The 17,423-nt window shown below is 39.5% G+C and overlaps 1 long non-coding RNA gene across 2 annotated transcripts in view; it reads left to right on the forward strand.

Moving 5' to 3' along the window:
• Nucleotides 1-6,866: 6,866 nt before the first annotated feature.
• The window catches only part of LOC112133116 (uncharacterized), a 205,103-nt gene continuing 194,546 nt past the window's right edge, over nucleotides 6,867-17,423 (forward strand). Inside the window, exons 1-2 of one of the 2 annotated variants that reach the window (XR_008524928.2) lie at nucleotides 6,867-6,997; nucleotides 7,998-8,096. This is a non-coding gene — a long non-coding RNA (uncharacterized LOC112133116). The remainder of the gene's footprint in view (nucleotides 6,998-7,997; nucleotides 8,097-17,423) is intronic. The other variant, XR_002914784.2, reaches the window with a different exon arrangement.

Raw genomic sequence — 17,423 nt, forward strand, 5'->3', positions numbered from 1 at the left:
TGTTTAGTTATCTGTGTGACTCAGCATACATGGGTACTGCATGGATAGAAAAGCATGATAAAGTTTGAAAAAGTATTTTTAAGTGTTGATGATGATGATGATGATGATGATGATGATGATTTTGAATGCAAACATACTTTGATTGTGATGATCTCTTCAATTATGATGTGTGAAACCAAAAAAATAAAAAACAAACTGATGTTCATCATCAATTTGAGGTTAAGAAAACTCATTATATTCCCAGCATACCTTTTTGTTGATTGAACGATTGAAGAGCAATCAGCAAAAAACCTAATTTCTAAATCCTTGACAGCCATAATGATAATGTGAATCTCACTTGGAGAAATTTTCATCCCAAATTATGTTCCATTGCTTCATAGGAATGTACTGAATCCATTTCAAAGATCAATGAAAATAATGGCATGCTCATATTTTGAATTTAGACATCTTATATGATTGTGGTTATTGTGTGTGTGTGTTTTTTTAATTTCTGAAAAGAAACAAAGGGTCCTAGGAGAAAAGTAAACCTGCGTCTCCTGTCAAGTCCCTTCTCCCAGACCTGCGTCTCTTATTGAAAGGGTAGTACAGAATTCAGGTTGGGACCAGCCCATGTAACCAGCAGTGATAACTAGTTGCTTTATTCCTAAAAACTCCAGGCTGTGATTACATAAGCACAGGTGAATGGGGAAAAGCAAAAGCCATGGAGGAAATCCACCCTGTGCTTTCTTCCTCCCCGAGCCCAGCATTCACCCATGACTGTTCTTCATGGGCTGACACCTCTTGCCACTGGCATTCTTAAGCAAGTGCTGGGAAGACTCGAAAGAAAAGTGTCAAGAGGAGCAACAGGCAGCGGGTTTGGGGAGAAACAAAAAGCAGAGTTGGAGAATCCTATGGTTTTGCCCTGAAAGAGGACAGAGACTTCACTTTACTGAGTCTGTACAAACATCTGGAATCAAAGCCAAGAGAATGACTGTGATCTAAGCCTTTCTCTAGGCCCCAAGTTTACAGCAGTTTATGGTCCTAGAAAGAGAATAATCACTGCATTTACCCAACTAAATATTTCTGTCCATTTCTCATGAAAAGTGAGGTTAAAGATTCATGTAAGAACATTGCAGCCCATAAATTTAGGATGACTGTATAATCCTTCCAGCTTTGAACATTGTCATACCTTTTTTACTCATCCAAAATATTTCTAAAAACAACAGAAAGGTCTTGACAACCTTGATGACTTTATGGAATGTGAGATAAAGGGCGATATATATACACATCACATATACACACACACATATATATATGTATATATATACACATATATACGTACATATGTGTGCATATATCTATACATATATGGTGTGTGTACATACATACACAATCATATATACACACAGGATGTGTATGTGTGTGTGTGTGTGTATATATATATTACATCTATTTACATATATATAACATTTCCTTTGATTCGATTTGCAGGCCTCAATCTTATTCTCAGAACCGATGTCACAACATCGTACAAAGCCCTCATAACCATATTTGCCTTCCAAGGTAACTCACAGAATACTTCTTCCGTTTGTTATTCATATAGTCAGCTCTAGCTGCAATTGCCATTTACCAATTCCCATCTGTTAGAGGTTTTTCTTGTACCCGATGGCAGTTTAAGCAGATTGTGAATGTAACAGAAAATGTTTTCTTGGCACAGAAAAGGGATATTTGTTTTAATTGACAAGGTGTAACATTTACGAGATAAAAATGAATTTTAGACATCTCATTTATTTTTATGTTGGTCTGTTCAAGACAATTATTGGCTTTTAGGCATACATACAGAAACCTCAGGAAATTAGGGAAAAGACAGAAAAACAACTCTTGGGAAAGTCAATTCAAGCTGATCTTAAGGCTCCCAGGGAAATGGCAGGTTTGGAGGGTGGAGAGGAGAATTCAGGTGACAGTGCAAATTCTTAGTGTCTTGTGTGCTACAATGATTATTTTAGAAAATAAAGGAGTGCTGATTTTTTAAAAAGCAATTTCCTCTGCTCAGCAATGATAAATAAATCATTTTGCTATAAATGAGTCTAGAGTCAATGCTTCAAATGAGAAAAAAATCAATCCACTATTTCTCCTTAAGAATGATTATATATTTGATGAGTATCTTTCTTCTGATAATGATTTCTAAAATCTTATTTCTTGGTACTCCCATGAGTAGTAGAATATATTGAACAGTAAAATGTTAAACAGTTTTTGAGATGAAGGCACTGTTTCTATTCAACTTATCACAATTACTGAGGGTATCAGGTACGTACTGGATTGTCGTAGCTTAAAGAGATACCAGGACGATGACAAAGTAAAGTTGAAATTAGCTATTCTGATAAGTAGAAAGACACGCTTTTCCCCCCAAAGGAAATAAAAGTGTGTCGTTCTGTTGAGATAATTTTATCAAATAGAAAAAAGGAATAAAAGGAAAGTCACCTGTGCATTTGTAACCCAGCGATTCTCATTAAATCATTATACCATGCTAACAAGAGAAAAAAGCGTCTACAGGTGGTACTCCATTTTCAATTGGGAAAACAGCAGGTCTAATTTGAAATAACCCAAGGCTAAGGGTGCTATACGATGGAAGGGGAATTTTTAATCAACACTAAGGGCACACATCAGGTGTCCCCGAGGGCCACGCTATGAGGAAGCACCTATGATATGTTCTATCTTCTTGTAACGGTGCTACCCTCTGGGAGACTATTTGCCCAGGGCTGGGAATTTATCTTTGGAGTTAGTTTAGGACTCAGGGTGAAAAGGAGGAACAGTAGGAAGTGAGGCTGTTGGAAAGCTTCTGTAAAAAGTGGCCCCTTCATTCTTCTTATTCCATATTCTGACTAAAGCAGAGAAATGAACCTGTAGTTTCATCCACATTTTCAAAAGCAAAACTTCTTCCACTAAAATAACTTGTTATAAAAGGTATGTACTAGTTCGGGATTTTGTTTCTTTCTGTCAGTTTGATAAATGCTGTTTGGACTCTCATAATCCCCCTAATAATTGACTGGGGTCAGAGTGTCTCTAGGGCGACCCTGCACATTTTGAAACCGCTTCACGGGGTGCTGGTATTCAGAGAATGCTCTTGAAGATCTGTTTCCCATTGACCTTTCAAATCCTGTTAATTGCTTATACAGTAAGCGTTAAAAGCCAGGCCTGGCAAAATCAAGGAAGCTGCAGGGAGCAGATGAAGTTTTCATGCGCAGGAGCACAGCTAGGATGAAACGAGAAGTAACTACCGTGTCCAGTGTGGCCCAGGTGGAGAGCGGGGGGTGTGCCACGAGACTGTTAGGTCCAGAGGAAGTAGACTCGATTTGCTTGATCTTGGGGGTAACTGAAGAGATAGCAGCTCTCTCTAGAAGTCCTTTTCTGAAACTATTGAGACCTCTGACACTTCAAATCCTTAAGCACAGGAAAAACTACCAATTGATTAGAATGCCTGTGAGAAGATTGAAATAGCAGATGGTGTTGGACTAGTGATCATTTGTTTCAATCTCAAGATTCTGTATTTCCTATTCTGAAATTTCTATTTATTATAAATCTTATAATCTTTAAAATTCTATTTTTCTAAGTCTGAGATGTGGTTGAATTTCGGTTTAGAAGAAATAAGGCATAGGTGAATTCCCTTAACAAATCACACAGTTCAATTCCTGATAGTTGTTACCTAACGTTTATAATGTTTCTTTTTATCAGTTGATCTTCAGTATTCCCTGCCATGAAATGGAAGATTAGTGAATTTTTTACTAAATTATTTTGGCCTTAAAGTCTGTTCTGCCAAATTGAAATACTTGGACAGAACTAACTTTTGCTCTACAAAGTGGACAGTTAGCCATGGAGTGAGCTGTTGAGAAGAAAGAATATTTTCTGAGCAGAAAACTCATTCTTCTTTTTCTAATAGCTGTATTAGGAGATTGAATTGGGGCCACTGTGCTCTTTCTCTTGGGCAGGAAACATGTACTTTTTTTTGCAGTCAGTAATGTTTTCATAGCTGTTATCTGACCCTTGCACTGAGCAGAAGAGTTTCTGGGACAGGTTCCTTAAGCCTACAAATAATCAGTAATATATAGCCTTAAAAAATAAATAAAGATTTCTCATCCATATGAATGAGTAGAGCAAATAAATTAGATGAGGGAAGCTGGATCACAATCTTGAGAGGAAACAAGAGGAAAATTCAGAAAACATTTCACCTATACCTAGTTCTGTTAATACCTTGCCACTACCATATTATGGATGCAGGCTGAGTACACATTTTCAGAGGTTAGCACTGCAGCCAAGCAAGCAAGCATACTGTTAATCTGATATATATAAGGACACACATAACTTACAATATGATAAAGCAAATAGGCTTGAATGGCCTTGCAGTTCACACACTCTGCCATGGTGTTGCTATTCAACTTCTGAAACATAATTTTAGTTTTGTCCTTGCCTCTGTTGCCTTGCTATAGTGATTTAGCTTTAAAAATGCAGGCCTGCACCTGTCATTTCCCTGCTAAGCATCTCTGTTGGCCCCCATCTCCTTAAGGATGCAGACCAAGTCCATTCCAGAACAGCTTCCATGCTCCAGCCCTACCCACCGCAGTAGCCCGATCACTCTTCTTACTTTCTGCTCCAACCACAATTCAATTCTAGTGGTTGATCAAAATCTTTCTTTTTTTTTTAAGAGGGAGTTTTGCTTTTGTTGCCCAGGCTGGAGTGCAATGGCGCCATCTCGGCTCACTGCAACCTCTGCCTCCAAGGTACAAGGGATTCTCCTGTCTCAGCCTCCCAAGTAGCTCGGATTACAGGCATGCGCCACCATGCCCAGCTAATTTTTTTGTATTTAGTGGAGGTGGGGTTTCACCATGTTAGTCAGGCTGGTTGCGAACTCCTGACCTTAGGTGATCCACTTGCCTCAGCCTCCCAAAGTGCTGGGATTACAGGCGTGCGCCACCTTGCCCGGCCTCAAAATGTCTCTTGACACAAAGATTTCCCCTACACTGTAATGTTCCTCTAATCCTCCCTCTCATAACAGCTACTTATCCCTCAGGTTTCATCTTAAACTTTATATTTAGGGAGAACCTTCCCTCACAGAGCAGACACATCAGGTCCCCTGTGTATTCTCTAATGGTAGTCTTGTATTTCTTTGTAACAAAAATTGAACTTATTTAATATATTACTTTCCTACCATTAAGCCTTTTACTTGAATGAGGGCAGGTATTCAGTAAATGTTTCTTGAATAAATAAATGCATGGTAGTTCTTTATCATTTATTATCATTGGTCTAATCACAGACTCAGAAGCAGTTGGAGATACTAGTATGATTGAATTTCTCTATTTTTATTTTCTTTCAAATACATGCACACACACACACACACACACACACACAGCTTGCTTGTAGTTTCCCAGAAATACAATTCCAGAGCCACAGGCCCCTCATCTCACAACTTGTCCCCATGTTCTCATTTGTCCTTCTGATCTTATTTGTCAGTGCTTCCCAGCACTTGGGGATTGTGAAGCAGCACACTCAGGGGCTCCCTGCTCCATGTCTCCCTCCCTAATGCCAAAGGGCCAGGAGCCACTGTGTCACAGGGTAGGCTGCTTCACTTGTGCCTGAGGGAGGACAGACAATATGCTCATCAGGATTCAGGGAGGAGAGTGTGGACGCTCAGAGGAGTTCTGTCTTTGTTTCGAGGGGCTATATCAGAATGCCACAGAATGGGTAATTTATAATAAACAGAAATTTGCTTCCTCACAGTTCTGAAGGCTGAGAAGGTCAGGATTTAGGGGCCGGCATCTGGTGAGGGGCTTCTCACGGCATCCTTCCACGGTGCCAGGTGGCAGTGCAAGAAAGCACATAAGAGAGACAGCAAGAGAAAGCTGAACTCACTTGTATAACAAACCCACTCACCCGATAATGAATTTACTCCTGTGTTCAACACATAAACTTTTGGAGACACATTCAAACCGTAACATGTACCATTGAAATGGAGCTCTGACAGGAGACACCTGTCTGGGTGCCTCAAGCTGGAGATTCTGCTTTGCATCTCCAGTTAATAATGAGTAGATAAAAGAAAGAGACTCTCTGGGCACTGGGACCTGGGGTCTATGAATGTTGAAAAGGAAGAGCGAGCCATGACATCAGGACCTGAGTTTCTCACACACCTTTCTCCCACCCCCACCCAGGCAAAAGTAGACACAAAAGAAGACGGAATTACAGAAGAAGTCACATAACATTATTGCCTACAACTGACTGTTTACCTTTATGGTATGAGGCTACCACTTCTCCTGTTGTCTTTCTCAGTTTCTCCCCAACCTCCCCTTTTCCCTAGTTTATAAGACAGGAGAAAAAGGGAGAAAGCAAAAAGTTGGAAAGAAACAGAAGTAAGATAAATAGCTAGACGACCTTGGCACCACCACCTGGCCCTGGTGGCTATTAACCCCTGACCAAAACTACTGGTGTTATCTGTAAATTCCAGACATTGTATGAGAAAGCACTGTAAAACTTTTTGTTCTGTTAGCTGATGTATGTAGCCCCCAGTCACGTTCCTCACGCTTACTTGATCTATTATGACTTTTTCACATAGACCCCTTAGAGTTGTAAGCCCTTAAAAGGGCTAGGAGTTTCTTTTTCGGAGTCTGCCAACACTCCCGGCCGAATAAAAAACCTCTTCCTTCTTTAATCTGGTGTCTGAGGAGTTTTGTCTGCAACTCGTCCTGCTACACCTTGAATACTTGAAGACCAGAATGAAGATTCGTGGGGTGAAGAATTACAGCCTTAGCAGGGAGCAGGCCTCAGTGCATCAGCTTTCAGCTAGGCATGCCTGCCAGTGTTCTCACTGAATCAGCTTTCAGCTGGGCATGCCTGCCAGTGTTCATCCTCCTCCTGGGATACGGAAGGCACCATGATAGACATCTGGGCAAGTCGACAGGAAGGTGGATATCCAAATCTCTCTCTTTGCAATGAGTTTCCAGCTAGATGGAGGAGAGAGTAATAAAACTCAGTAAGTGTGGGAAAGATTAAAATGCATGTTGTGATATACCACAGGAAATCAGAGGAGAGGTTCATTCTAAGGGGAATAGTGGAAACGTCAGTGAGAACATACCATCCGGGTGGTTCTTGCAAGATGATGTGGAAGAGAAAAGGTAAAGATTGAGCAAAACAGTGCATGAGCAAAGGATGCAATGTGAGATGGTCTGAACAGTTTAAAAGAATAACCTGGGCCGGGCATGGTGGCTCACGCCTGTAATCCCAGCACTTTCGGAAGCCAAGGCGGGTGGATCACAAGGTCAGGAGTTCGAGACCATCCTGGCTAACACGGTGAAACCCCATCTCTACTAAAAATACAAAAAATTAGCCGGGCATGGTGGTGCGCGCTTGTAGTCCCAGCTACTCGGGAGGCTGAGGCAGGAGAATCGCTTCAACCCGGGAGGCAGAGGTTGCAGTGAGCCGAGATCGTGCCACTGCACTCCAGCCTGGGCGACAGAGAGAGACTCTCTCTCTCAAAAAAAACAAAAAACAAAAAACAAAAAAAAGAATAAGCCAAGGGAATGAAAGTACTTTCTGTAGCTGGAGCACAGGATGTCTAGACAGAAGGATTTGGAAAGAAACACAGGATACTAGATTTGGACCAGATCATTCAGGTCCTCAAGACCTTGAAAATAAAGCTACAGGTTTTAATATTATTATACTGCAGGCCATTGAAGATAATGCACTTGTTTTGTATTGTTTTTGTTTTTCAGAAGACAGAGTATTAACTTTTTTTTCGGGTTGTAGAATTCATCAATTCCATAACCATTTTTGAATGAGTATTATAGGTCAAGGACTTCTCTAAAAAGATGGATATGGTCTCTTCTGTCATGGGTCTTACATTCTGTGGGAGGAGACAAGCAATAACTACATACAATGAGCACAATAATTGAAGTGATTATATGAGAATTAAAGGGGTGGGCTATTGACAACTTCAGACACCATGGTAATTAATGGCCTTTGATTTGTAACAGGAGCTGAGATTCCTGACTTCACAGATCCCTGAGGAGATGTTTACTAAAGGGAATCTTCTGGCCACCGTTACCTTCCTCCGTACTTACCTGCCTCATGGAGTAAGAATGACTAAATTCTTGATTACATAGGGAAAATCACATCTTGGATTAATACTTTCCTGTTTTTATTCTTCATTACAACTTGCATGATATTCACATAATCTTTTCTCTTCTACTTCCTCCGTGCAATAAGCTGCTCAGGCAGCCTTTGGTCTTAAGAGCTTGTTTGTATCTGAGAACAAGTTAAGGCTTTACACTGGTAGTAAGTTTAAGTCATGCCAAAAAGGGGTAGAATGCAGATTCTCCTAGTCTCAAGACAAGCCAGGTTTTTTTGTTTGTTTTTTTAAAAAAGCAGAAACTTTCATTGCTCTCTCTGATCTGAAACTAGATGAGGCTATCTACTCTGAGTGGCCAGGTCTTCTGTAATTTGTAACTGAAATGCAGGTTACTTGCTCACTGCACGTACAGTCCAATTAACAAGAGGGAAATCTGATCCAAAATAAGTGAATTTATTCCGAAGCTAGCTTGGGGGGAGGGGCACAAAGCATCCCCCCTTTGAATGTGCCGCTTCTCCTTTGTTGCAAAAAGTGGGCATTTTCATAGGGTAAGGGAGGAAATGAGCAAGGGCAGGCGTCCCACTGCTTCTGGTCAGTTACCTACCAGGCAGTTGAGCTGGCACCTTCCTGTGCAGGGTTAAGTTGTAAAAGTAGCCAAGTGGTCATGCTTTCGACGTGCTGTCCTGGTGGGTGTGAGTTCCTAGGTCACTCCTGGAGGATGGCAGTTCTGAGGCACGCCGCTGGAGGTGAGAGTTCCATGGGGACATGCTTTGGTCTGTAAATCCACCGTCAGCTCTGGAGGAGAGATCTGTCTTGGAGCACAAAGTTAGAGGAACTTGCTGTGTAGGCAATGTCCTGTGAGAGAGAGGTGAGAGATTATATATGCATTTCAGCAGAGCTAAGCAGAAAGCAGAGAGCCAGGGAAAGGAGAAAACAGAGTGAGAGGGAAAAACATAATTAAACCACCCGTAGGAAAATAGGGGGAACTTGGGGCCAGGGGCAGTGGCTCACGTCTGTAATCCCAGCACTTTGGGAGGCCAAGGCAGGCGGATCATGAGGTCAGGAGTTCGAGAGCAGCCTGGCCAACATGGTGAAACCCCGTCTCTACTAAAAATACAAAAATTAGCTAGGTGTGGCGGCAGGTGCCTGTAATCCCAACTACTCGGGAGGCTGAGGCAGGAGAATCGCTTGAACCTGGGAGGTGGAGGTTGCAGTGAGCTGAGATCGTGCCACTGTGCTCCAGCCTGGGCAACAAGAGCAAAACTCCATCTTAAAAAAAAAAAAGGAAAAAGAAAAATGGGGTATTTGGTTACATTTTAAGAACCTAAAAATCTAGAATTTCATGCAAAACTCTTAATTTTCAAGTTGGTAATTAATTTTCAAATGTAAACATATTGTGGTTCGCAAAGAACAATAAGATCAATCAACCACTAAAGGCAAAAATAGAGAGTAAGGAAGAATCCACACTAAGAAGCATGAAGACTTGATTAGAGACATAAGCTGAAGAAAGGAGATGTGTTCAGTGTTTACTGCCATGTGCCAAGCAGGGGCTGGTGAAGACAATGGCAATGTGAACAGATAGGAGGAAGGCAATATCCGGTAAATTAGAGCCGATGACATATGAGTCCAAAGGAGAAAAGAGGACGCTGAACCCAAGCTTGATGATTGGGAGAATGGTGGTCCTGTGACTTGCTCCACTGAAGCCAAAGACAGAACAGATCTAAGGGATGGTGATCTTTGAGCAAACTCGTTTCCCTCACATGTTCCAGCGCTGTGTTTCACGCCAGGCTTTGGGATTGAATGATACCCCTGGATCAGATTCACTGGCGCCCCCTGCTGGCACAGAGCAACACAAAGACTTCGAAACTGGACACGCTGATAAATTTATGAAATCTCCACAAACTAGGGAACACGGGCTGGGCGCGGTGGCTCACGCCTGTAATCCTAGTAATTTGGGAAGCCGAGGCAGGAGTACTCGAGGTCATGAGATCGAGACCAGCCTGGCCAACATAGTGAAACCCCATCTCTACTAAAAATACAAAAAATTAGCCGGGCGTGGTGGTGGGCGCCTGTAGTCCCAGCTACTCGGGAGGCTGAGGCAGGAGAATCGCTTGAGGCCCAGAGGCGGAGCTTGCAATGACCAGAGATCGCGCCACTGCACTGCATCCTAGGCGACAGAGCGAGACTTCGTCTCAAAAACAAAACAAAACTACTAGAGAACATGTTATTAAATAATAGAAAGAAAGAATGCCCATCTGATAAAGGTACAAAACTGACCTTAAAATGACTTAGCACTGGAAAAAAAAAAAAAAGAGGCTGCAAATTTTTGGTTACTGAAGAGCCTTTTAAATAAGATTGTATTAAAACAGTGGGTAGATCTCTCCAAAGCAGAACAAGAAAACCCCTAGTCTTCCTCCTAACTAAATGATTATATGATTTTATGAGTGAGGATTAAGTTCTGCTTTTAAATATAATTGCTGGGCAATATGAATATAAACCAAATATGTAAAATTTAAGATAAAAATATCAATATTCCCAATTCTATAAAATTTGTGTCAACTAATTGCAGATAATAAAATATTTTACGTATTTTTTAGAAGAAGATAATAGGCATAACAACTGTTGTGAAATTATCCAAATTTGTACTCTTAGTTGCCAATTTTCAGTTCTTTAGAAAGTGCAATTATTCTTAGCAGTGAGAAACATGAGTCTCACAGGGTACATTTAAGTCTTCACTTTGATTTACAAGCTCTAGTGTTAATTAAACGAATGCCAACTATGCTAATCGTCTGGAAATCCTTTGACAAATACTGATAGAAATGACAGGTCTGGCACATACACATACAGATGGAGCCTTGCCTGATTTTTAAGAGGCGTTTTACAGATTTGGCCATATAATACTCATTCTATAACTATTCATTTTATCCTGGAAAATGTTGTCTGTAAAGTTTTGGAGAGAAATTGCTCTGTAGAACAAATTGACATTTCACAGGAATAAGTCCACTATTGCTAAGAAAAGTGGTACTGGGGATGGAGCCCCAAAATGGCAGAGGCAAACACAGTCCTGTCAAGCTCTCCCATTCCCCTATGTACACACTAGTATAGACTTAGTCTGTCTTTAGGAACAACATTTTTACTGACCTGCTTTCTAAGTTGTTGGTCCTGCCTCTTCCCTGGGATCTACATATCTGGGTAGTTTCATAATTGTCTGTTGCCTCAGTTATGTGTTAAAAGTAAGCATGTTCACTGAATGATGATTTTATTTTTTAAACAACCTCATCTTTTACCGTACCATCAGTTATATTAAATATGATATTTAAGGTTTTAAAAGTGGAGTTAGAAAGCTACATACTGAGAGGTGAAGCCAGCTGGGCTTCTGAGTCGTGTGGGGACTTGGAGAACTTTTCTGTCTAGCTAGAGGGTTATAAACGCACCAATCAGCACTCTGTGTCTAGCTAAAGGTTTGTAAATGCACCAATCAGCACTCTGTAAAAACGGACCAATCAGCACTCTGTAAAATGGACCAATCAGCACTCTGTAAAATGGGCCAATCAGCAGGACGTGGGCAGGGCCAAATAAGGGAATAAAAGCTGGCCACCAGAGCCAGCAGCAGCAACCGGTTTGGGTACCTTTCCCTGTGGAAGGTTTCTTTCATGCTTCACAATAAATCTTGGCTGCTGCTCACTCTTTGGGTCTGCACTGCCTTTATGAGCTGTAACGCTCACAGTGAGAGTTGGTGGCTTCATTCTTGAAGTCAGCGAGACCAAGAATCCACCAGAAGGAATAAATTCCAGACACAATACAATATATTGGGTGAGCAGATCATGGCCCTTAAGTCAGGAAAGCTTGTATTTAATCCCGGGTGTGCCATTTACTAAATGTATGATTAGTTGTATTATATATACACACACACGTATTTTTTGAGACAGAGTCTCGCTCTGTCACCCAGGCTGGAGTGCCGTGGTGCAGTCTCGGCTCACTGCAACCTCCGCCTCCCGGGTTCAAGTGATTCTCCTGCCTCAGCTTACCAAGTAGCTGGGGCTGCAGGCATGAGCCACCATATCCAGCCTTTTTTTTTTTTGATTTTCAGTAGAGACAGGGTTTTGCCACATTGGCCAGGCTGGTCTCAAACTCCTGACCTCAGACGATCTGCCTGCCTCAGCCTCCCAAAGTGCTGGGATTACAGGCATAGGCCATTGCACTCAGCCGTATCTTTTAATTTTAATACACAAATGTATTTTCAAGCTAATAAATTTGAATAAAAACAAAATAGTAAAGTTAATATAAATATTAAACTTTTTACACAAAGAATTGGTTCTTTAAAAAGGTTAACAAAATTGAGAAATCTTTGCTAGAATGATTAAGGAAGAAAGAAGACAAAAAACTGAAAATCAGAAGTGAAAGGAGACATTACTACCAATTTTGCGGAAATAAAAAGGATTGTAAAAAAGTACTGTGAACAATTGTATACCAACAAACTGAACATCTTAGGTGAGATGGACAAATTCCTAGAAAGACACAAATGGCCAAGATTGAATCATGAAGAATCAGAATATCTCAACAGACTTACAGTAAGGAAATTAACTCTGTAATAACCTCCCAGCGAAGAAAAGCTAAGGGCTAGATGGCTTCACTGGATAATTGTAGCAAACATTTAAAGAACAATGAAAACAAATCCTTCTCAAACGTAATAAAAAGCCAATGGAGGGAGTACTGCCAAACTCAATCTACGAGACCAGATTTACCCTGATACCAAAATCAGACAAATACACTACAAGAAAAGAAAGTACAGACCAATATCCCTGATTAATACTGATGCAGAAATCCTCAAGAAAATACTAGCAATCAGAATTCACAACACATTAAAAGGATTTTACATCATGACAAAGTGGGCTTTAGTCCTGGAATGCAAGAATGGTTCAATATATGAAAATCAAAGTAATGCCCTACATTCACAGAATGAAGGACAAAAACCATGTGATTATCTCAACTGATGCAGAAAGAAAAAATTTGACAAGATGCTCTATTACAAAACACTCAACAACTAGTAATAGAAGGAAACTTTGTCAACACAGTAAGGGCCAAATATAAACACCCCACAACTAACATCGTACTCAGTGGTTAAAGACTGAACGGTCTCCCTCTAAGATCAAGAGGAGCGAGACAAGGATGCCCTCTTTCACCATTTCTGTTCTACTTAGGATTAGAAGTCCTACCTGGAGTAATTAGGCAAAAAAAAGAAATAAAAGTCATCCACATGAGAAAGGAAGAAGTAAATTTATCTCTGTTCACAGATCACATAATCTTATGTGTAGAAAACCATAATTATTACATAAAAATGAATTTAGCAAAGTAGCAGAATTCAAAATCAACACACAAAAATCAATTGCATTTCTATGTATTAATGATGAATAACCCAAAGGAAATTAAGAAAATTCAATTTACAATAGCATTAAAAAGAATAAAACACTTAAGAACAAACTTAACCACTGAGGCAAAAGACTTGTACACTGAAAACTATAAAAGAAATATATACATAAGTGGAAAGACATCAATATTCATGAATTAGAAGACTTATATTGTTAAGATATTAGTGCTCCCCAAAATGATCTACAGATTCAATGCAATCCCTATCAAAATCTCAACCTTTTTTGCAGACATGGAAGAATTCATTGTTAAATTCAAATGGAAATTAAATGAATCTATAATAGCCAAAATAATCTTGAAATAGAAAAACAAGGTTAGAGGTCTCGTACTTCATGATTTAAAAACTCACTGCAAATTTACAGTAATCAAAACAGTGGTTATTGTCATAAAGACAGGAGTATAGACCAACAAAATGGAATAGAGAGCCTAGAAATAAACCTTCACATACATGGTCAAATGATTTCAACAAGGGTGCCAAGAACATTCAATAGGGAAAGGGCAGTCTTTTCAACCAGTGGTCCTGAGAAAACAAGATAACCACATGCAAAAGAGTTAAGTTGAAGCATTACCGCAGACTATATACAAAAAGTTAACTAAAAATGGATCAAAGACCTAACCCATAAGAGATAAAACTATAAAAGTCTTAAACAAAAATATAAGGGGAAAGCTTCATGACACTGGATTTTGCATTGATTATTTGGATATGACAATAAAAGCATAGATAATGAAGAAAAATAAGTAAATTGGACTACACCAAAGTTAAAAACTTCTGTGCAAAACAGGCTATAATCAACAGAGTGAAAAGGCAAGCCATAAAATGGGAAACATTTGCAAATAATATAACTGATTAGAGTTATTATTCAGAATATATAAAGAACTCTTACCACACACACACACACACAACCTAATTAAACCATTGACAAAGGCCTTGAATAGACATCTCTACAAAAAAGATACACACATAGCTAATAAGCACATGAAGAGATGCTTGATATCACTAATTGTTAGAGAAATGGAAGTCAAAACCCTGACTGGCAAAACACTGAGACACCACTTTATACCCGTTAGGATTGCTACTATTAAAAAAAATCAGAAAATAACAAGCATTGGCAAGGATGTGGATAAACTGGAAAACTTTTGCATTTTTGGTGGGAGATAAAATGGTGCAGCCACTATGGAAAACAGTATGGTGGTTACTCAAAAAATTAAAAATAGAATTACCATATGATGCAGTGATTTCACTTCTGGGTATATATCAAAAATAATTAAAATGAAGCACTTGTACAGATATTTTTGCACCTATGTTCATAAGCAGCATTACTAACAATAGTCAAAAGGTGGAAGTAAGCCAAGTGTTCATTGCTGGCGGAATAAACAAAATATGACATTTACTTACAATAAAATATTTTCAGCCTTAAAATGGAAGGAAATTCTGACACATGCTACAACTGTAGGTCATTATGTTGAGTGAAATAAGCCAGTCATAAAAGGATAAATACTGTATGATTCTGAAACAGACCCAATAGTCCCATTTTTTAAAATTTTTTGATGAACATAGAAATTGACCCCTTTGGTATTAAAGTTTGAAACTTATATTTGTTTTTTCTGAGTTCCTTCTTCAGGAAATGACCTTCAGGCCTCTCAAAAAAAAGTATTAAAGAACTGAAACTCACCCAGTTACCACATCCAGTGAGATGCCAGACCCCTCATTCATCAAGATCGCTCCCTTGCCCCTCATGAGTTCCTGTTTCCTTACACATTGTTACATTCCTTCCCTGCTATATAAACTCCTAGTTGTAGTTGGTCAGAGAGATGGATTTGAGACTGAGTTCCCATCTCCTCGGCTGCAGCACCTGATTAAAGCCTTCTTCCTTGGCAATACTCATCGTCTCAGTTCTTGGCTTTCTGTGCAGCCAGTAGAAGAACCTAGACTGAACTGGTGTTTCACTAATCATCCCACTTACACAGTGTACTTAGAGTAGTCACATTCATAGAGACAGAAAATAGAATGGGGGTTGTCAGCAGCTGGTGGAGAGGCAATGGTGATTTCTTGTTTAATGGTTAGAGTTTCAGTTTTACAAGATTAAAAGGGTTCTGGAGATGGATATTGATGATGGTTGCACAACAATGTAATGTTGTTCACTGAACTGTACTTTTAGAAATGGTTAGGATGATAATTTATATAATTTTTTTTTTTTTGAGTTGGAGTCTCTGTCACCCAGGCTGGAGTGAAGTGGTACCATCTTGGCTCACTGCAACCCCCACCTCCTGGGTCAAGAGATTCTCCTGCCTCAGCTTCCCGAGTAGCTGGGATTACAGGCTACCACCTGTGGGATTACGGGCCACCACACCCGGCTAATTTTTGTATTTTAGTTAGAGATGGGGTTTCACCATGTTGGCCAGGCTGATCTTCAACTCCTGACTTCATGATCCGCCCGCCTTGACCTCCAAAGTGCTGGGATTACAGGCATGAGGCACTGCACCTGGCTTATAACTTTTTTTTTTGAGACAGAGTCTCACTCTGTCGCCCAGACTGGAGTGCAGTGGTGCGATCTCAGCTCACTACAACCTCTGCATCCCGGGTGCAAGTGATTCTCCTGCCTCAGCCTCCCGAGTAGCTGGGACTACAGGCACCTGCCACCACATCTGGCTAATTTTTGTATTTTTAGTAGAGGCAAAGTTTCATCAGTTTGCCCAGACTGTTCTCAAACTCCTGACCTCAGATAACTTATGTAACTTTTATATAGGTATATTTTATCACACTTAAAAATATTAACACATCTTAAGAAATTCAGCCAACACAGATTGCTGAGACGGCATGGAGGTATGGAAAGAGCTTTTCCAGCTAGAAAGACCTAAGTTTGAAATGAGACCTAAGTTCTGCTACGTTCTAATGCTATGACCTCAAAGATGTCATAGAGTCACGTTGACACTCAGCTTCCTCATATTATGCGATGACCACTTATAGAGGCATGATGAAGAGTAATTGAGATTATGTTATTTACAGTCTCTGGCACAGCCTGTGGATCTCCACAGGTACACTGCAATGAATCTTCCTTTGCATTTTCCTCAGGTAATAGTAAGGTGTAATTGACTACAAATAGGTTTCTATGCTTTAAATGTAAATATTAATTTCACTTAGATGATCTAATTCAGTTTTTACAGCATGCTATGGTTTACACAATCCTTTATATAGTATTTTATTTTCCTAACTTTTGAGGTAAGCATTATGAATCATATTTTAACAATGGATAATCTGAATATAAAAGAGATTACAGGATTTGATTAAGATCATATATTGCTGTGATTCAGCACCGTATTTTCTTATTTCAATTTCATCGTTATTTATACGGTACAACTAGGAAAGGAAAAAATAATCCAAGCCCTATATTAAACCATACCTGTTCCTGAGTGTCTTCAAAATCATTTTATTTTCCTTCCTAAGATAAAAAAAAATGATAGAATCCTATGTGCTTGTCTGATGATTCGTAACTTGAAGTCAGGGATTATATCTCCTCTGTTTTTTAGTTTTATTCTATAGCCCATGAATATATTAAGCATTCAATAGACATTTGTTGAATTAAAATGGTATAAACTATTGATCTGAAATACTGCATTTGAAGCTTGGTACTTTATGCATTTTGTTCATATCATTTATGTACTAAATTCAGTTTTTTTTTTATTTTGCATCCTGATTGTGTTTTCATAAACATTTATTCTAATGCTAAAATTTAATATCAATAAATTATATCTTGGAGAAATAATTTAACAAACTCCTATTTGCTTGGTGTGATTATCAAAACTGCAGAAACTTTGGCAATATAACATAATGGGAAAAAAATTGGACAGGAATCAGAACTAACCTTCATTATGGGTTCCTGGAATAACTCCAATCTATTCAAGT

Source organism: Pongo abelii, chromosome 3, assembly GCF_028885655.2.
Source record: "Pongo abelii isolate AG06213 chromosome 3, NHGRI_mPonAbe1-v2.0_pri, whole genome shotgun sequence".
Taxonomy (NCBI): Eukaryota; Metazoa; Chordata; class Mammalia; order Primates; family Hominidae; genus Pongo; species Pongo abelii.